This window comes from Alligator mississippiensis, chromosome 7 (genome assembly GCF_030867095.1).
Source record: "Alligator mississippiensis isolate rAllMis1 chromosome 7, rAllMis1, whole genome shotgun sequence".
In the NCBI taxonomy this organism is placed as follows: domain Eukaryota; kingdom Metazoa; phylum Chordata; order Crocodylia; family Alligatoridae; genus Alligator; species Alligator mississippiensis.
In genome coordinates, this window is record NC_081830.1 from 63,945,478 (window position 1) to 63,966,900 (window position 21,423).

The 21,423-nt window shown below is 43.1% G+C and overlaps 1 long non-coding RNA gene across 2 annotated transcripts in view; it reads left to right on the forward strand.

Annotated features, from left to right (window-relative positions):
* LOC109284174 (uncharacterized) overlaps positions 1-21,423 on the forward strand; it is a 97,974-nt gene that overhangs the window by 22,988 nt on the left and 53,563 nt on the right. For both annotated transcript variants that reach the window (XR_009463488.1, XR_009463489.1), the window contains 2 exons: positions 10,945-11,117; positions 11,292-11,680. This is a non-coding gene — a long non-coding RNA (uncharacterized LOC109284174). The remainder of the gene's footprint in view (positions 1-10,944; positions 11,118-11,291; positions 11,681-21,423) is intronic.

The window sequence follows — 21,423 nt, forward strand, 5'->3', positions numbered from 1 at the left end:
CTTATTTTTCCAGCATTAAATAATAGAAGGGATTAAGTCCTACAACTGTTTAAATCACTTATTAAAATTATCTTAACTTGATATGGGACACTGAAGATTGGTATGAGAAGTGACTCCTAGTTCTGACTACTTTATTTTTAAAAAGGGCCAAGAACTTCTAAAACGGGCCAAGTGAAAGTTTGCCAAACAAAACTTGCAGTAGTTCAAATCATGGTAAATGTTATTATGCAGCAGGGGAAGAATGTGACTAACTGGGAAGAGGCATTGCATTGTTGATGTGGGGAGGGAAGGAGTATGCTATTTCATCCCTAATTTATAAATTTAGGTGGTAACCCCTAATAAAACTTGGTAACTGATGGTAGTAACACTGCTTGTTCTTCCCCAGTATTTTGGGGGAAGTAACACTGCTTGTTCTTCCCCAGTATTTTGGGGGGCAAAGGGGTTTATTTACACCTTGCTTGTCATTATACCTCTGATGAATCCAGCACATGTAAGTGGAGTTTTTTATTTCCCATTTATAGGTTCCTTTCTTTCTTACTTTCTTTAAGATTAAACAGCCTGCACTTCCTGCCATATTCAGTAGTAGTTCTACAGGCATTTCAGGAAGTGAATCTATTATCAGTGTTTACAGATGTTTCTTCAGTTTGCCCTTCTGTGAAGCTAATCTGTTTCCTTTAAAGATGCAGTGCCCCTTTCCGCTGCCCCTCACCACAATTCAGAAGCTTCCCAAGTTGTGGCTGCAACTTGCCTCAGTGGCATCTTTCTGAAATTATGGATGCACACATGGAGGGATATTTCTGTTGTCTCAGGAAAAGTTTGTCACTGTGGTTTCCTTGCTAAGAAATGTGTTTCTACTGAAAAGGAAATGTATTTCCCTTTTTCTTAAAAAATGATCACAAAAACAGAACAATAAGCCTGGAAGTATCCCTTTTGTAACATGGTTCTAGGGTAAAAATGTGAGTTTTAGTTCTGGTCAGACAAGTAAGGAGATTTTGTTTTATATTTTATTTTAGACAATATCCCAGCTTAGCCTTGCTTGCTAAATGCCTGTCCGAACAGAAAGGTCTTACAATGCTTCCAGAAAATGTCTAAGCTCCAATTTGAGCAGGCCTTATGTGGAGGAGGGAGAAAGGAGGAGGAGGGGATTTGTCTCTCAACTGAAGATCGGAAACTTGATTAAGATCCCTCAATATGGGATCCCTCCGTATGTAGGCCCCAGACCATTTAGGGCCACATAAGTCAAAACCAACACCTTGAATTGTGTCTGAACTGCTATTGGAAGACAGGGCAGATTCTGGGGCACTAGAGTTCTGTGTTAGTTTGACTAAAGCCTAACTAAATTGGTTAGTTACCCATATGCATCCAGTTTTTGCAGCCTGCCTTGACCCTGTTGTCAAAATTACTTTGTACCTTCTGCTGTTCTAGAGGAATTTTTAAAAAAAGAAATAGGCTTGATATTTAGTCCCCAACCAGATGATGTTGGGTTTTTAAATGATATTTAGCAAAGGTTACTGAAAACATTTAACTGTGCATATTATTTGTATTTGGTATATTGAGCAGTGTTTAGATGGCAAAAGGTATGCTATCTTTTTTATATTCCATGTTGAGTAATCTACCAGAGATGGCCATCACAATTAACCTTCTGTGCCAATATGCTGTTAAGATTGTTGATGCTTTTATGTATGCAATGAAGTGTAAACAGTTGGCATTGTAGCTGTCAATACAAAACATTTAATACATGCAGAACATTCAGATAGCTAAACAAATTGTTTTCCTCTTATCTCCTGATTCAGAGATCTGCTTCTAAAGCATGAAGAAACTAGTGCTATAAAAATAGAAACTTGAAAATATAACTTTGAAAAGATTAATCACAATGTGTCTAGTTCATAATGATTTGTATGATAAGACTTGCCTGCTACTGCTGTTAGAACTATTGGTCTCATTTTAAACTGAGTAATTTAACTATTAATTTAGGGCTTAATGACCAGTATTTGTTTCTTGAGTTTCTTGTCATGACACACAGCACAGTGATAGCTGTTAAATATTAATGCAAAAAAAAAAAATAGCTATTCATAAGTCATTCATTTATTTAATTTTTTTTAGTTTCAAGGTTCACAGCAGAATTCAGCTTTTTGCAGAGATGAAGGACTTGCCTACTAGGCCTGTGCAAAGCGGCTAGTATTCACTTCAGATTCGGATTGGGCTGGTTCAGGGGACAGTGATTTGATTTGGTGATTCAAGTCACTGTCCTGAATCTGTTCAGCTGAATCTTTGAATAGAACAGGCCCCATCCCCCGCCTGCTCTCTCAGCCCTGTCAGTGGCTGCCCTGCCTGACCCCAGCATCCTGGCACTTAAAAAAAAATAAAAAAAGCCCCATACTCCCTGGCTCCAGCCAGGCATGGGGGGGCCAATCCCTGTTGCCCCCCACTGCCCCATGCTGCTTGGGGGGGCTCTTCTATGATGCTACAAGCCCCGAGAGGCCCCATTGGCACTGCAGCAACTGGTGAGTGCAGGGCTTGCTTTTTTTTTTTTTTTGTAAGTGCCAGGACTCTGGGGCTGGGCGGGGCAGCCATTGACGAGGCTGGGGGAGCAGGCGGTGTTCAGGTGGGCTGGGGGAGCAGGCAAGGGATAGGGCCTGGTGGGGGTCCCCCCATGGTCCCTCCCCCATCCTGCACCCCCCACCCCCCTACTTACCAGCACAGAGTCTGGGTCAAGCTCACTGCAGGAGCGAGCGGGGACTGTCCAAATCACTGAATCTCTGAATCATCTCTGAAGCTTTTGCAAATCGATTTGGAGGCTTTGAATTGATTCAGACCTTTTTATTAGTCCCCCAATTCAAGTCGGATTCAGAGATTCAGCATCAAATCAACCCAAATCTCCTCCAAATTGAATCGGCAACTGAAGCTTCACACAGCCCTAATGCCTACACTGCTTTATGAAACCCATCAGCAAAGCACTTTGAGTGGGGTTGAACATGCCAATCAGCTCATAGTCTTGGGCTACTTTCTCTGTATACTGTATATGGCCTTTGTGATCTTCCACCTATAGAATTCGATTGCAGATTCCTAGGGTGAAACAGCATGTCTTTGTAAATATAAAGATGGGGTACAACAACACTGGGGTGTGTCTGACTCAGACAGACTGATCCTGCATGTCTTGCACAATGCTGCAATTTTAGTTGCATCTCTCCCTCTCTCCCCTCTCCCCAAAAACCCTTTATGTAAAAATGATGCCTCAAAATATCCTTGTCGACTTGTGTCGCAATTATGGGTCTGCTTGTATCCTGGCTCCATTGTACCCAAAAGAGTCAGACCATGTTCTCTAACCTGTCTGGGTTGAAATTTTATAGTTCATCCCCAATGTGGAATGGAAACAATATCCTTTACATACCACTTTGTTATGTACATACTTACCTAAAGTAATTGAACCTTACATTTTGCTTCCAGTTAAGTAACATGGGCTCCCCTTCTGAGGTACAGGAATGGAGCAGACGCAAGCTGCTTCCTTTGAGCAAGTCTGGGAACTCTTGAAATGCAACCAGGACTCCATTTGCTTTCTAAAGAGTGTGTCCCATCCTTAATTCCCACCTCATCTCCCCAGTTAACCACCCCATGAATACATATGTAAAATTAATTAAGTTAGACACCAGTAGAAGTCTATATGCAGCAATGTGGATCTCAGTGCAGCCTAACTTACTATGCTTCTCTGCAGTGCTACAGCTAGACTTCTCCTGGCACTCAGCTCTGCACTTTTAAAGCCAGGCCAGGTATCTCTGTGCTCAAATTCAGTCTGTAGTGCAGACATATGTTAAAACAGCACTCCTGTGATAGTAACTTCATTGTTTGGCAGCTAGACTCATTTGAGTTCAATAGCTTTCAGTCATAGGTCTTATGTATGACCTATGCCAACCCACAGACCCTACACACAAAACAGTTTGGGATGCAGTATCACCAACCCCTCTGTCACATCAGTCATAACTTGTCAGACTGTGCATGTGTATGTTGGCTCCCTGCTAAGCCCTGAACTCCTGTTGAGAAAATAAGTCAGGCCCCCTCCTGCACTGCATGCATGCAAGTCTGGCAATTAGGCAGGGCAGACAGCGTAGAGTAGTTTGAAGCACATGCCTGCATCCATCTTGGGCCTCTTCTGAGACCACTCAGGACTCGATGAAGTATTGCCTGATTGCTGGGTTTGGGAATGGAGAGTGGGAGCAAACGGGTTGGGTTTGTTTCCTGGCAACTGGCTTGTTAGGGAGGCAGCATGGATATAATCTCTCCTTTAGGGAAGACTGTTCATTATTTTGAAATGTCAGAATGAAGTAATTTTCAGTTCCTGCTGGAATTCAGTTTAAGGGACAATAGTTATTACCTCTGAAAACTGATCTTTGATTTGTTTAAGAGAAACAAAGATTTAAATGATGATACTGTTTATCTTCTACATGATGATTCATTACGTGACTGACTTTTTTCTTTAATCTTTGTCTGCTTTTAAAAACATATTTAAACGTTGTATAGGGGAAGGCAAAGCTTTCTTCCTGATCTGCAGTGTGGATCTGGATTAATATTCACTCATACTGTGAAGTATATGTTGACATCTACAGGAGAATGGTGTAAGGAATAAATATCAAATGTGAAATCATTTTTTGGCAGTGAGGATAAAAAATACTCAATGTAGATCAGATGAGGGAATTTTCTCCATATATTTAATGTAACAGCTAAATAGGTTAAATTTATCTAGCTTGCATATTTTATATTCTAAATTTTGCCTTTCCTTTGTGTCTGGTATTTATTTGTAAGGCCCCCTCTACATGTTCAGGTAAACGTGTGGTTGGATCTAATGTATGATCCACACAATTGTGCTTTAGATTAAATTGTGCCTTATTACCAGAGATCCTGGTTTTCTGTTTCCCACAGAAAAACAGAGTAAACTGCGGATTTTACCTTTAGCTAGAGGCAAATGCAGATTTCTCATTTTACCAGAGAAACCCACAGATTTTGCAATGAGATCCCTGCAGGCTGGCAGAGTTCTAGCCAGCTGGGAGGGAGTGGGAGGAAGGTGGTGAGACAGAGGGTGTCATGGGCATAGACATTCACATGGTTTTAGGCAGCCCGAGAGCAGCTTCAACAGGTAAGTGAAGGAGTGGAGGAAGGGAATGAGGCCCCTGTAGGGAGGAAGGGAGGGAGCTGGGCAAGGCTGGGGCTGCTGCCCAGCTGGATGGTGCTTGTGGCTTGGGGCCCGGGGCCATAATGCATGGCTGCAGGGCCCCAGTGGGGTGTGGCAGGGCATGGCAGGGAAGAGCAGCTGCTTGCCACTGTGATTTTTTTCATGCTGCCCTGGTGACACTCCCCCTGCACGCAGGGCTACAGTGAGAGCAGCAGCATGGGGTTGTACCCCTCTAAGCAGTGGCATGCACAGTGGGCATGTCACTAGGGCAGCATGGAGCCCACAGCAGTGAGAAGCTTCTCTGCATGGCCTCACTGTGCCATACCCTGCCATGCCGGGTTGCACGCAGCAATCTGTGGAGGCCCTGGGGGAGGGCAGCAGGTTGGCAGCCCACAGCCCATGCCTGCCCCACGCACAGATCTGGAAGGTGTGGGTCCATGTATGCAGTGAAGGGAAGCACAGCCACAACCAAGAAACCCAGGTGGTCCTGGGGGTTGCATATACCCCTAAGTTTTGGGGATCATGGCAACCATGACCCCCAGGGCACATATATTACCTGGACCATCATGGGTACAACTTCACTCTAAGACTACCAGTATTTGAAAAAGCAAGTCATGCCGAAAGTTTCATGACCTTTTGTTTCGGTTGTGGGTCACTTTATGAAATAGTCTCCGCTTCCAGACAGGATCTAGGACTGGATGGGCATAATATATCAGACTTCAAATTCATGACAGCTTTATTTATGGAAATCTTTTGAGTACAGAAATCCTTTTGTGGACACACACGTTGTCATTTAAGTCCTATAAAATTGGACTTATGGTATCTAAGGCACCTATCTTTATAGGTAGAGAGATCTTTAAAAATTCCTTTGGAACTATTTTTAGTGCACCCTAAACTGTTTTGAAAGTAGTTTTTCTGTCACCCAAGTGGCATACACAGAATGCATACAGCATTCAGGTTTCATTGGGGGCTCATTTGAAATAAACTGAGTAATCTTGATATCCCTGTAACAGGGAGCCTCTACCCCTGTTACTAGAAAGTAGGGAATGTAGCTGGATGCAGGTTGCCATGAGTCTAAATTAAACATTGGTTTCACAAATAGATCCAAAAATTGACCCTTCATGCTTATACCATGTTTTCTCACTTACAGCATGCCCCTAAATAAGATACACACTTTGTTTTTCGGGAGGCAAAATGTAAGAGAGAAGATTTTTCTGGAATCATGGTATAAAACTTTTTTTTTCAGGAAGAGGCAATGCTGCAAAATGGCTGCTAGTTGCTTTGTGTAACAGCGAGCAGGAAAGGTGATGTCCAGTTTTAACCCTATCAATTTAGCTAGTTTAGTTAGTTTCTGGCTGCTGATTTGGCTGCTCAGCCAAAAATTGTTGCCCATTTGAGAACAGTTGCAAAAGTTTAGCACTGGATTCTGCCTCTTTAAAAGTTAGCAGGCATTAGAAGTTGGCAGGCAGAGCATTTCTGTTTCAGTTCCTCCATGCTTCTATTCCAGCTGCCATTATAAAGACATGCATCAGACCATCACTGATGCCTCTGGAGTGAAGAACAATGACCCTCAGTTGCCTGAATAGTAATGCAACAGCTGGTGCAGTGTGGAACAGAAGTTAAAGCAGGATGCTTCTATCCTGGTCAGAAAATCAGCTTCCCCACTATAATCCAGGCACCCAATTTTGGGTGGTTGATTTGGTAGGGGGGAGAGGGAGGACTTGGGAAAGGTGTATGTTGTATGCCAGAAAATACAGTATTTCCCTAATTAAGTTTACAAATTCATTTCCCATTTTCTATATTGTTTTGAATTGACATTAATAAAGATGAGTTTCTTTAAAAAACATTCTTTGGTGAGAAAAATTATTTCCTATAACAGTTGTTATTATTCTCTTGCAAGTAAGTAAAACAAGCATTGAAACATACAGTAAAATCCCTGTTATCTGGAATGAGTGGGGAATGGGGGGTGCTGAGTATCTAAAAATGCTGGTTACATGAGGCCTGTGGTTTTCAGTCAGACACGTAGTAGGGGGTGGCAGCGGCCGCACATGGAGCAGCTGCAGCGCAGGATGGTGGGTGGCAGTGGCGGCCGCTGCATGCAAGCTCCCTCCCGCCCATCCATGTCTGGCTGGCCACCCAGAAATTCTGGTTGATAGAGCTCCAGGTTACTTAAAGGCTGGATAACAGGGATTTTACTGTATTACAAATCGGAGCCTACTGTAGTCCTTGGGGTTTTGCCATTGAGCTAACTTGCAGGCCTTTCAGCTATTTCTATCCTCCAAAGAGTATGCACCACATTTCATTGAAGAGTTCTGTTTTATGGGCCAGATTCTGATACCTTCTACCTATTCTGAGTAGTACCTTACTTTACAGAGGGCTCCAATGACTTAATTTGTACAATTTGACCCCATTTAGCTACACTACAGTGTGCAACCAGTGTGAGCAGAACTGAGCTCAGCACAGGTAATTGCACTGATTTAAGTCAATTGTTACACTGTCAAATCAATGAACACATATGCACATGCTTAACTCAGCTTTTCTAACTCAAAGCATTTAAAAACCATTTAATCAGACCCATAGAACTCATTGGCTTAAAAATCATGAAATTTTAAAAAAAGTTATAAAAATATATATATATATCCTCCAGCACTTGAGCCCCCTACAGGTCATGCCTTCATCCATCCTTTGCAATCATGAATCCTAGGTACCTAATAATTTTTAATCTAGATTGAAATTTCTGTGTTTTAAAATTACTATAATAACTGGGATTCTGAGGAAAAACAGTAAATATTATGAAAGAAATAATCAATCATGAGTGTCAGCAGCCATTTATATATAGAAGGAATTCTGAAGCCTTCATTGGGACTAGTTGCACACAGCAAGTTTAGCATGTGTGTATTTACAGTATCACAGGTATTTGAAAAATAGCTAAAACTGTGGTGCTGTGTAGGGAGCTGCCTGCAGTAAGGCTGATAACATACCACAGATTAGTGATTCATTGAATAATGCTTCTATTGAAACTGTAAAAAAGAGCTTCAATTAAAGAGGAAGAGGAATTCAGAACATCATTTGCTGTGAAACAGGAAAATGTAATGAGACCATTGTAGTCTTTATTCATACTGCTATAAATCAAATATACATAAATCTTTATGGCTTGGGATTAACATGTAGTTAGATTTCCCAAATACTTCAAGTATGAAAAGGAAAAATGGGGGTTTGATAAACATCCTAGTTATCCTGCTTATCCGTTTTAAAGAAATAGTTTTCTGAAAGGTGTCTTTTTTCTTTTTAATTAAAACTTGTATAGTGAAATGTCGCTTATTATCCTAAATTTATTGCTTCTGATTATATTATCTGTACAGGCAAAGTAACTTTCCTCTTGCTTTTTATATCACTGGAATTTGTCATTGACAAAAGCAATAATACAAGCAGCAGAAACCTATGGTAGGTTCAGTGTTGCCAGCTCTCATGGGTTTTTTGGCTAAAGTTAGAGCCAGTCTGAAATCACGAGAGAAGCAAAATCTTCTTGACATTCCAACCATACCTGAGATGAACCTTTTTTGATCGACTCCTTCCTTCACTTGCCTGCCTCCTAAGAAAGGGCATCTCATAAGGACAGCTGCCAGAAGTAGGTGGAGTTGTCTTCCTTTCTCCTCAGACTCTGGTACTATTCCAATAGAAACTGATGTGGGATTATTTTAGAGGCTGAGGAGACAAATTAATGTTTGGATGAAGAAAGTTAGATATCAGAGCTTCTGCACTCTCAGCCAACAGCACGTTATTCAAAATTTGTGGGGTGAGCAACCCTGAATTTCATATATATTCATTGGAGTCGGGAAGGGGAGTTAAAAAATCAAGAGAGACCAAAAAGAACAGTACAGTAAAATGTCTGTTATCCAGCATGAGTGGGGAATGCTGGGTGACAGTATGTAAAAATTCCAGATCTACAAATACCTGTGGCGGGGCTTGCATATGGCAGCAGCAGCAGTGCAGGGTGGTTGCACACGACTTGTATGCGGCGGGAGTGGCGGCACGGGGTGGTGGATAGTGGCAGCAGTGAGGTGTGGTTGCATGAGGCTTGCACGCAGCAGCAGAGGCGGCAGCACAGGGTGGTGGATGGTGGTGGCGCAGTATCAGTTAATAGAGTATTCTGGCTAGTAGAACAGCTGTACTACAAATGCAGTATGTCTACATGTTTATCATTAATTGGTGTGTAGGAGGGCAAGTTTGCAGTCGTGTTGTTGCCTAGTACTTTCAGCCACCATGCTGGGGCCTACCTGTAGTGGGACACATGTGGCTTCCTTATGACTTTCTTCTGCATTGATATGCTGAGAAAGGAAAGAAACTTGCTCTTTCCTCTCCTTACCCCAATCTAAAATAATTCAGGTGGACTGAGATAGCCATCATTTGACTTATTTGCAATATTCAATTCTTTTTACAAAATTGTTCTAAACTTGAAGGGAAGCAAATAACTTCTCCTTTAGGAGAAAGAAGAAGTTAATAATAAAAGTCAAGTATGAAGCATTTGATAAATACCTTGATTTAAATGCTGGATCAATAATGTGAATGCATGTTTGAGTATATTTCATGTTTTTTTGTGATGGTATCTTAACATTTTAACATTCTATTCACATTTTATAAAGATGATGGTTTCTCTCTCGGGAAGGCCGTTATTTTGTGGTTAAATATATGTGTGCTTCTGCTTGTTCTTTCTTCTCTGAATCTCTCAGTGTATTTTGACATTTTCTGGCCCTACCATATACAGTAATTCATTTTTCATTTTGTTTTATCCATGATTGTTCAGTGATTCCTGCCCTTTCTACTAACACCTTTTATTGTGGTGCCTTGCACCTGTTACTTACTATTAATGACTACTTACTTCTTTTTCCGATCAGCAATAAAGCATAAATGCAGGTGAAATATTAGAATAGCAACAAGATAGCATCCGCAAATTCCAATATATAAACATATACTGGTGTACCAATTATTGTAAACTTGCATTTAATTGAATATAATGTGGTTGCTAGGCAAAGGGAAGATGTTAAGGTTATGCAAAGTCAGAACACAATGTTTAATTATTTCATTTTTCAAATGCATCTCCTAACACATTGCAAATAATGAACTTATACTTGGTACATTCAAAATCTTCTGTCATGATGAATTTAAATTAAAATAGAGTAACATGTCCCCAGTGCTATTTGAAATGCTTGAATTTTGAACATTTTTACATTTTTATGGCAGATTTTAATTGTATTAGACTTTTCATTTTAAAAAAGAGATTCTAATGAAATGGATTATTAAAAAGCCTTGTAGCCATGTTTCTGTTTTCATGAAGTGCCTCTAAATTAGAAGTTTTAGGTACATGAAATTGGTAAAATGAAATAGAGAGAAATTTCATAATCTCCAATATCATGTAAACTTAATCAGAATGTTTCTTTTTTCGTACAGTTCTCTAGTACATTAAAATACCATGATTTTATAAAAGAATCCTAAACATATGATTTGTGGAAGATACAGAAATATGTTTTGCCTCAGTTTAACTACTCCCTGGATAATAACACTGTAACCAAAGTATTGCTTTCTCTTTTAGGACTTGGCTGCACTTGAAATTTGCTGTGTGTTAAATGTGTTATTTTGTTTTTAAAGTGCATTTTAAAATGTCTATAAACAAACAAAAAAAAAGTTCTTGTGAGTGGGCTGAGATTTTAATGTACATTATTCAATTCATTTTGGAAGCAGGTTTATTGACATACCGGATGTGTTTTGTTTACCCACAACAGAATAGAAACGGATGCACCATCATCAGAAGTCAACTGTTGCACATCTACCAAGTCTTCCTCCAATTATCCCTTCCTCCTCTGCTGTCTAGCTGGGTTGCCAGTCTGTTTCCTAATATGTTCTCTACTTCTCCAAGGTTATCTGGACCAGATGCAATCTCACTGATGGAATGCTGGTATGTAAACAAATGTCTTCCTCTGCTAATCCAACCTCAGCTAAGTCCATTCCCCGTATAAATGAATAGCCATGCCTTGTTCTTCAGTGTGGCTTGAGGTCCTGTACTTCATTGCCTTTGTGAGAAGCCAAACATTCATGGACTCATCTAAATTCTGTCCACTTCAATGTGTAGGTATACAAGCAGCTCTCTGAAAAATGTGAGGAGGGAGGCTCAACTGGAACCCAAGCAGGAACCACAATGAGGGAAGGAAGCTCTGGCTGAGTTATAGACAATGGTTGGTTTTCTGAAGTCCTGCATTGTCTGCAGTTAAAGGGAGGAAATTAACTATATGATTACTAGAGACCATGCCACCGAACCACCACATTTTGCAGATATGATCATGGCTGCACAAAGCAACTTAGATGGAGGCTGGAGACAGATTGATCCTGAAATCAAGGACGATTGATCCAATGAATCCTAAGGCAAAAGCCATCCTGAAGATCCAGGAGCCCACAAATCACAGCTGGAAAGTCCACATGAATCACAAATGGAGACCCAAATGTGGAAGGAAACAATTTCTGGTAAGTATTGTGTTAAGTCTTATTATACAATTTTACAAAAAAGATTTAAACGTATTAGAGCTAGGTACTGCTTTATAGCTGCCATGTTAGTCAAGGCTTCCACTCCGTTTTGCCTTTTAATACCCAGTACATTCATTTAGCCGTTCTCTGCTTCCTGGATATTTCATGCCCCACCATTTCTCAAAATGATGGCCACATTAGATAGCGTATAAACAATCCCTATTTTAAAGTTATTTATGCCAACATACAACCATTGCTTTGGCTTTCTGTGTTCTGTCCCAACCCCCATTATACTTTATGGGGCCACATTATAAGCATTTTTGGTGTGGCCTGTCACATTCTGACAAATCTGTAATTTCTGCAAAATAGCTTGTCATATTTTTGTTACAACAGCAGCAGTTTATATTATGATTTAGTATCAGAAACGTAGATCTACATCATCCATGCCCACTTACTCTCAGAGTTAGTCTACACCTGAATTCTACCAGTGCAATTATCTTGTTTAGGGATGCAATTTATTTACTTTTTTCGAACTAGTTATAGTGATATGAATCCTACTATGGACAGTTATAGTGGTGTACTAGTATGGTTATTCCCCATCCCCAATGGAAATAACTATACTGCTATAAGGCATCTTTATGGGGAATAGTAGCAGACCAATTAAGGCATTTTGTCAAGAGTCCAGAAGGATGAATTTAAGTCTCAAGCTGAACTCCTGCATTGACCCAGCAATGAGTGGCTACATAGTGAACAGGCTGATGAACCAAAGGCAGCTGAATGCAATGCTGGACATATCTCTCTTGAGTGCTGTTGGCAAGATACTGAAGGATTTTAACCTTGCTAGTCTGATGAGGTATGTAGGCTCAGCATGGACCCTGGGCTTGGAAAGCACTTGTATACTGGTGTAACTGCCTCCCTACTATTGCAACCAGTGTAGTTCAAGCACAACTTTCTAGTGCAGATAAGCCATTATGGAGCTACATCAATGTAGAAAGACCAATTTACCAGTGTCTTATGAAAACACTGGCAGACCAGGTTCATTGGATCAATCCAATATCTTATATCAAACCAGCTCAAATAGTTGAAAACATTATTCTTAGCAAGCTCTTGGGCACAAATACCCTTCATCAGGCTGTAGAAGCATCTGCAGATGGTCCGTGCTTTTCCTGGATATAGTGGTAAAGCAGCCAGAGACCGGTACATATGCAAAAAAGCCAGTCAGTGAAAATATAACTTGAGGTGGTCAGTAGGTAAGAGAGAGGTGGGTGGGGAAGAAGGGGGAATTAATGTAGCAGTAGCCAAAGGATGGGAGACAGGAGGGGGGGGAGTAGGGAATGAGAATAGCTGATAAAAAGTGGAGGGTTTACCTGGAACATAGGAAGTTTGCTTCTGGTGATGAGCTTGGTGAGGTTCGGTGCTTGGATAGAATGGGTGGTTCTGGGAAAACCTCTTTGAGAACTGGGTCTCCTTCTAGCATGGTTGCAATTGTTTGAGGAATTTCTGTATAGGTTCCAGGGAGGGATGATATGTCATAACCAGTGGTGTATGATTCATAGTGGGGTTTCTTCTGTATTGCTGCAATTCTTCATGTGGTATCCAGGTGAAAACATTTGCACAAAGATAATGGCAGCCCCTAGCACTATCAATCCATCACTGATTCTGTTTCAATTAAAAACATAGAAATGCAAATCTTTCCTATAATTTGCTTAATTAAAAAACTAAACCATTCAATATGAGTAAATAGATTCCCTTATACCTCTTACTCTTTTCCATTATCATCATCATCTACCGTACTTCATAATTAATTTTCCATTCTGTTTGGTGTGCATCTCATACTGAATGCATCTCATATTTCCATCCTGGAGCACTGGCCATTTAATGTTAAAGATCTTATGGATATTCTGTTATAACAGAATAAGTAACATCTGGACATGTTTTCTAAAATGGTTAGCAATGAACACAATGATAATGATACATCCAAAGCTTCTCTAAAAAGGTGGGGGTTTTTGGCAGTGTGGTTATATAGTAACTTTAATTCTTTTTGTTTGTTATTTATGTGTTTTTAAACTGAACTACACAGCATTAATCAGTCCACTCAAAGGGTTTTGTAAAATGTGTTTTTCATTCACATAGAAACAAAATGTTAAAAGATGACACCAGTCACATTAATTGTATAGAATGATGGCTTGCTGAACTCTTATTCTAGTTCAGTCTAATATTTTCAGTAGTGTCAATAAAAAAGCAATTTCAGACTATTGGGTTGAGGTGCTTAGACTGATATTCCAGAGATGCCTGGTATAGGATACTTAAGTGACGTAGGCACCCATTGATATTCTGAAAGAGATAAGTGTCTTGAGCTCCTTTTCAAAATCCTAGTCAAAGGTGTGTCTCATCAATTGAGTTAATTTAGGATCAAAATGTACATACACATAACAAATTCATTCATAGTATGTGTCTTCATTTACTTTGAATGAAAGAAGCCAAGTCTAACACTTACCTTGATGACATTTCTCAGTTTGTCTGTAAAACAATAACTTTGAAATGCCATGTGTGTGGGCCAGGAGCGATCCGGGCCCTTTTTCGCGCCATGGGCTGTGGCCAGCAGCCCGGGCACGCTGGGTCGGAGAAAGCAGGTGACACGCTAGAATTAGGCACGGACGCGTAATGGTTGATTCAAGATTGTTTACTTACACCGTAGATGGTCGCGGTGTAGGCTGTACAGTTTCCCAGGCAAAGCTCCGCTTAAATCCCCAGTTTGAGGACTTGGACAGTACTCGGACTCACTCACACGGAGTTGTCGAGGCTCCGTGGATCCTTTTTTGCACACAGGGAAGAGGGATACATCGAGGATTGCGCTCGGTGATGGGGAGAGGCTAGAGGCTGATCAGACCCCTGTTGCCTTCTTGAAACACACTGGGTCCAATAGGCTCCGCAGCGCTTAGAGATCTTCACAAGATGTGAAGTGTCCTCCTCCTGATGTTTGTGGAGTCCTCCCTTGCAGGGTTCTCCTCGGAGTTCTCCAAGTTCTCCAACTTGGGCGGAAACCACTCAAGCCTCTTATACGGCTAGCAAGCCAATCGCTAGCCACCACGTGGGAATATTTTAACACAAGCCAATAATGGGGCTCGAATTTTAATACAAATGGCGGGAACTCTTTGCACCGTGCATTTCTGTGCTGCAAAGAAGAAATGCACCCTGCAAAGAAAGCTTCAAAATGGCAGGAAAATAATTCAGTGGTGCCAAAGCACACCTTTGGGTTGTGACATCCCCCCCTTGCTGAAGGCACAGCTGAATTATGCTGTACGCTCATTATTCGAGTGATCCAGAGTTTTAACAAACTCGTCAAACAAACAAACAAACACAAAACTCGTCAACATAAAAGTTCGTTCTCCTGGGATCAAATTAGACAATAACCAACACAAACATACACACATAATTAGATTTATAACAAAACTGCATGATCAGGGCGTCAGTGGACGTTATGGCGAACTTGCGCGTCAGGCCCTCACTTCTCAGTGATGTTATCCTTCTCAGGGCTTCTCTTCACCACGCACTCTGAATTCCGGATCTGTAACAAAAACTCTCAAAAAAAAAAAAATAAGTTAATGCATCTCAACATATTCATGGAACTTTACTGTTATTTCAATATGGTACAAGTGGTTGCTACTCTAAACTGTCCTCTCTTATACACTCAACTAGATGAAATCGTTGAGGAGCCATCGTCTAACTCTTCTAGGTAATGGAAACCTAACTCATAGGCCATTTGCCATTGGCCTGCGTCCCCTAAAATCCGAAGCTGCCGCTTATTGAGTCCAGAACGCTGTAGGAGAAATCCAAAAATGTATCGCTCTTCTGGTGTTCTCTGTGGCAATGATGGAAGATCAGATTCGTGATGTTTTATGCCTTGAATTCCGGTCGGGTGTTGACAGTTCCGATCACTAGATAATCTTGGCTCCATCAGGATACGCAGTCGTGACAGCTGACGAAGGAGATTGCTTACGGGTTGGTTCACCATTGGGTTGAGCAGAATCTGGAGGACGATGATGTTCTTTCACCCATAAACCTCAAGACAACTATCTAGGCTGTGAATGGTTACTGGAACGGTTCCAGGATCTCATAGATGACGATGAGGCCATGGTCTTATTCGCTGGAGTGAGGTCAATCCCAGCGCACATGCTCTGGGGTTCCAGGCACAGTACGAGACTCCGATGATTGCTAGCATGAGATGTTCTGCGTCGGTATGTTCTGGCCGTCCATCATGCCATGCGTGGGCTTTCTGACCGATCAGTCCTGCAACAAGCGCTGGTAGTGGAATAGGCCTGTGAACGTTGACCGCTATGATGTCGATGTCAGTGGCATGTCCTCTACTCCACAAAGCTTGTCTCACCAAGAAGCTTGCTTCTTCCTGGTTCAGCAGGTCAGATCCAAGTTCTACGACCAAATGTCCCAACCATACAGCTAGAGTTTCTTCAGGTTGGATTCTTGATTCTCTGCATAAATCCTGTAGTTCAGTTCTGGTGCGAGCATAGTAGGCAGTAACAATTTAGTTAGTCGTTGTTGTAGACTGAACTGCTGCTGCAGGAGTTACTGCTGCTGTTACTGCTTCAGGCAGGAGGGGCGGATGCACTCCTCCGCTCGATTCTCCCTTTCGTCGGCAAGAAGGCGTGGTCGTCAAAGGCAGTGCTGCGTTGCTGGGCGGGGCTGCCGGAGATGACACTGTCGATAGGCGGAGTCACTGACCGAACTCTCACGGGTTCCTCCGAAGCTCCACCCTTCTTTTCCGGTTCTTCCATGCGGTCTCCCTCTTGCTCGGCGCCATCTTGGACTGGCGTTTCAGGATCCCTTCTCTCAGCCGCTTCTTTGACCGCCTGAACAGCCATACGCAGCTGGGCCTTTAAACTTAAATTCTTGTTCATTAAATCAGTGATTGTACAGAAAGTTGCACTTAATTCTCCCCCCTTGTCGTACTTTAGGGCCATCCTCTCATCTGCGGCGCGTTCCTCTGTCTCCAGATTTTCGCGGAGCTCGGATGGAAGCTCGCGACTCCTTAATCTAGATGCCACCATGAAAGGGGAGAACCGGCCAATTGGCACCAGTTCTTCACTCTCCTGAGCATATCGTAGGCAACAGGCACACTCCCGGGCGAGGGTCAGGTTCACTGCGCCCGCCGGGTTGACTCTGGCGAGGGACACAGTATCGAGGGGCCTGAACAGGACCTGCTCGTCGGTCATCATACACCCGAATGCCGCGGGGTGCAAATACACTTCCCTCTCTCTCGGGGCTCCATCTTCGGAAGCTCCCTCTTCTCCCTTCAGCGAAAGACGTCCGCTGATACATCTCTCACCCGTTCTGCCCGCCTGGTGGTAAGCGATATGCGCTTCCAGCTCCATAAAACTTTTCACTTGGCATTTTTCACCGTGCCAAGGGCAGTTCTTAACTAATTCTAGCTCTAGCGTGCTTTCCCCTGATCCCATCCTCGTCGCCATGTGTGGGCCGGGAGCGATCCAGGCCCTTTTTCGCACCGTGGGCTGTGGCCAGCAGCCCGGGCACGCTGGGTCAGAGAAAGCAGGCGACACGCTAGAATTAGGTACGGACACGTAATGGTTGATTCAAGATTGTTTACTTACACTGTAGATGGTTGCAGTGTAGGCTGGACAGTTTCCCAGGCAAAGCTCTGCTTAAATCCCCAGTTTCAGGACTCGGACAGTACTCGGACTCACTCACACAGAGTTGTCGAGGCTCCGTGGATCCTTTTTTGCACGCAGGGAAGAGGGATACGTCGAGGATTGCGCTCGGTGACGGGGAGAGGCTAGAGGCTGATCCCTGTTGCCTTCTTGAAACATGCTGGGTCCAATAGGCTCCACGGCGCTTAGAGATCTTCACAAGATGTGAAGTGTCCTCCTCCTGATGTTCGTGGAGTCCTCCCTTGTGGGGTTCTCCTCGGAGTTCTCCAAGTTCTCCAACTTGGGCGGAAACCACTCAAGCCTCTTATACGGCTAGCAAGCCAATCGCTAGCCGCCACGTGGGAATATTTTAACACAAGCCAATAATGGGGCTCAAATTCTAATACAAATGGCGGGAACTCTTTGCACCTTGCATTTCTGTGCTGCAAAGAAGAAATGCACCCTGCAAAGAAAGCTTCAAAACGGCGGGAAAATAATTCAGTGGTGCCAAAGCACACACAAGAACAAAATCATACCTTTGGGTTGTGACACCATGTTCCAGTAATTCCAAAATTTCAGGGAATGTTCTGTGCACCAATAAGCACACTCCTATTGACTTTGGGCAGTCTGAAACATTGGAAAAGCATGAGTTGGAAGAAAAACAATACCTCAATATGGTCTAATGCTGCAGGCAAAAGAATCACTGCCACCCTTTGTGGCTACCTACAGATATCAAAGACAACTGCTTGACTGGCTCTGTGACTGAAGCTTGGATTCTAAGAGAGATTAAGACAGAAGGGGAGGGGAGTGGCAGGAATGGGGACATAAAGTTGTGGGAATCACAAGACACTGGGAAACAAAACAGCCAGGGACCCAAAGAAGACTAGGGGTGAGTAGTGATAGTGGTAAGCAGGAGGGCTGTGTGAAGCTTCAGTAGCTGATTCAAATCGGAGGAGATTTGGCTCAATTTGGTGGCCAAATCTCCGAATCTGAATCAATCAGGAGACCCATTAAAAGCTCCAAATTGAATTGGAAGCCTCTGAATTGATTTGGGAAATATTTGGCACCGATTTGGAGATTTGGCTATAGACTAAACAAGCATCAGTCTTCAAGGACACTGGACACAGCTCCCTCCAGCTGGTAAGTCTGTTGTGGTGGGCAGAGGTGGGAGGGAAGGGGCTTGGGGGGGCAGATAAATGCCCCCACAGTGAGGGAGCGATTGGAGCTGGGACCTGGGCTGGGGCAAGCACTGCCCAGGGTGGGGATGGGGTGGCTCGTCTAGGAGCTGCCCATGTGGTGGCTTGTCCAGCGGCTCTTGCCACTGCTCCTGCCACTGATCTGGGAGGGCATAGGGCAGGGGCATCTGGCCTAGAATCTGTGCAGAGTGGGCAGCAGTGTAAGGACTATGGGGGAGATGCAAAAGAAGAACAGATGAGAGATAAGTGAGAATGGGAGCAGGGGAACGTAGACAGTTCCTGCCATGGCAAGATGGATTTACAAAGTGTATCTTGTTAGAGACAGAGAAGCTGGGATGTTTGAAGTGTACACCCATTTTTGTGCTCTCATATATAATTGGCACATGCAGTGTTACAGTGTTCTTATATGAATAGGGTAGTTGTACCTAGAGCCTCTGCCAAGCTCTCCTGAGATGGTAGCTGCCTAAGAATTAGAAGGCATATTAAATTAGCTGAAACTAGGTATTGAGGAGATGCATTGCTCAATGCGTTTGACAAAGATTGGAATGTGAAGCAAGGGTCATGCATGCTGATAACAGTGTAACCCAGGTGGTACTCCCCAAGAGGCACACCCTCTCCAATTGAAGGGATCAAAGCAGGTACACAAGTGCTGTGGGAGGTGTAGGGACTCTCCTCCCCCTATAGAGCAGAGCCAGACCACTAATGGGGACTTAAACATATACCTTTTAATGAGAGAACAGTACTGGGAACATAACCAGTATAAACCAGGGGGCAAAGGAGACACTACAATGTCCCAAGGGGGCAGGATTCAACAAAGGTTAGACACTTACAATCATAGACATATTCATCCAGCTGACAAAAGACAGGGTTAACCAAAGTATAAAACACAAACAGCAGAACAAACAATACTGGTTGGTGAAATATAAAAGGCACAAAATACAAAATGTCAAATGACAAGGAATATAGGGCCTAGGTTCCTGGAGGGGGAGAAAACACAGTGGCCCCTTTCCACTGCAAGAAGAACTTCTCCCTGTTGGCTCACTTAGCCCAAGTCACTGCACCTGGGACTTGAACTGAGATCTCCCACATGATAGGCAGAAACTCTACCACACAACCACCACTGCTAGTACTGCTCCAAGCTGCTAGGGGTCTTGACCTTCCTGGAGACCTGGCCTCATGTTGAGCTGCCTGGCTTCTTATTGGAGGAGCTGGAAGCAGAGCTGAGAACCTTTCAGGTCACTGCTCAGATCCTTGCTGGAGCTGGGGAGCCTCTCCTGCTGGCCACAGCCTCTTGTAGGCAATCCTGGAGCCCAGCGGGGAGCCTCTCCTGCCAGCCACATGCCGTGCTGCTGAGGGTCCAACAGCTGCCTGCAGGTCCCACTCCTTCAGGCTCTTCTGGGGCAACTGCTTCCACCCCACTGGCCCAGCTCTTGCCAGATCTTTGAATCTCTTTCCTTGTGGTCTCTCGCTGGTCTCTCCTGAGTCAGCCACACTGCCCCTTTTATCCCCTTCCAGGTGACCCAAGAGGCCAATCAGGGGGCATGGAGGGTGAGTCTCTAGGGCCTGATTGGTGAGAAAAGGGAATCCCAAGTCCTCCAATCATCTCTTGCCCTTTCAAAACCCCTGGGCTAAGTCAGTGCCAGCTAGCCCATCACAACAGGAACAGTGTTAACATTTTGTACAGCTGATCTTTCCCAAAGCAAGTGTTGACCCATGCTGTCTTGCTTCTCCTTAATTCTTAAATTCACCTTAATTCTCCATGGAAACTCTTCCTTCAACCCCAACAGACCTGAATTCACACATTGCTTATATAAAGACAATATATAATATAATGTAAATATATGTGCACACTCTCACACATCTATCTATCTATCTATCTATCTATCTATCTATCTATCTATCTATCTATCTATCTATCTATCTATCTATCTATCTAAAATTACAAAAAGGAATAGGTAAATGAATTAGCCAAACAGAAAGATTTACTCTATTTTAAAATGAAAAAATCACTTATGTACTCATCCTTCTGACCATTTTGAATTGTGTTAGTTAAGTACAATTGTACAAAGGTTTCATGATAAGTCCTTAAAACAGGTTAGATTTATCTTTTTATTACAAACCTAAAACTTGGGCCCAGTTTTCGGAGTGGCTTCCCCAAAATAGGGGAAGTTTAGTATAGCAAGGGCTGGGAAGTGGACCCTGCTAGACCTCTATGGGAGGGGCTATGCCAGGCAAAAATGCACCCGGTGGGATGCAGAAGAGCCCACAGGCTTGGGGCAGCTACTAATAGCAGAGCTGGAGCCTAGAACAGGCTCAGAAGTTTATTTCTTTTATTGTGTAACTCCATAATCCTAGGCTACAGAAACATTGCAGGGGAAAAGCTGATCCCCTGCACACCTGAGTTTAAATTAATCAAATCAGTGGGTCAACATGTGAGAATCAGTGAGGTTCCTGAGTGTGAACCTCTGGGATTAGCAAGCAAAGATTCCATCTCCCAGGGATCCACTGATCCCGGAGAGAAAGAAGATTACAGAAATCTGTGTTTAAACACATAAGGCAAAGAGGCCCATCTACAGAACACAGTCGTCAACCTCTCACAAAGTCCAGAGCCAGAGGGCCAGAGAGAACCTGAGAACCAGCGACTTGCACGTGGTGCCAGCAGAAAAAGACGATGCAACACCCACGTGGAAAGGGGCAGGGTGTAGGAGTGGTGGAGCCCTGCGGAAGACTGACCTTGTCTGTATGATCATCACCCAAAAGACCATCCATACTCCCAAAGAATAACTTGACATCAAAGATGTGGCAGGTGAGAGGGACAGAAGCTGAGATACAAGTCCCTGTGATTCCAACATGGTGAAGAGTAGCGGGTAAGTCTGCCCCCTTG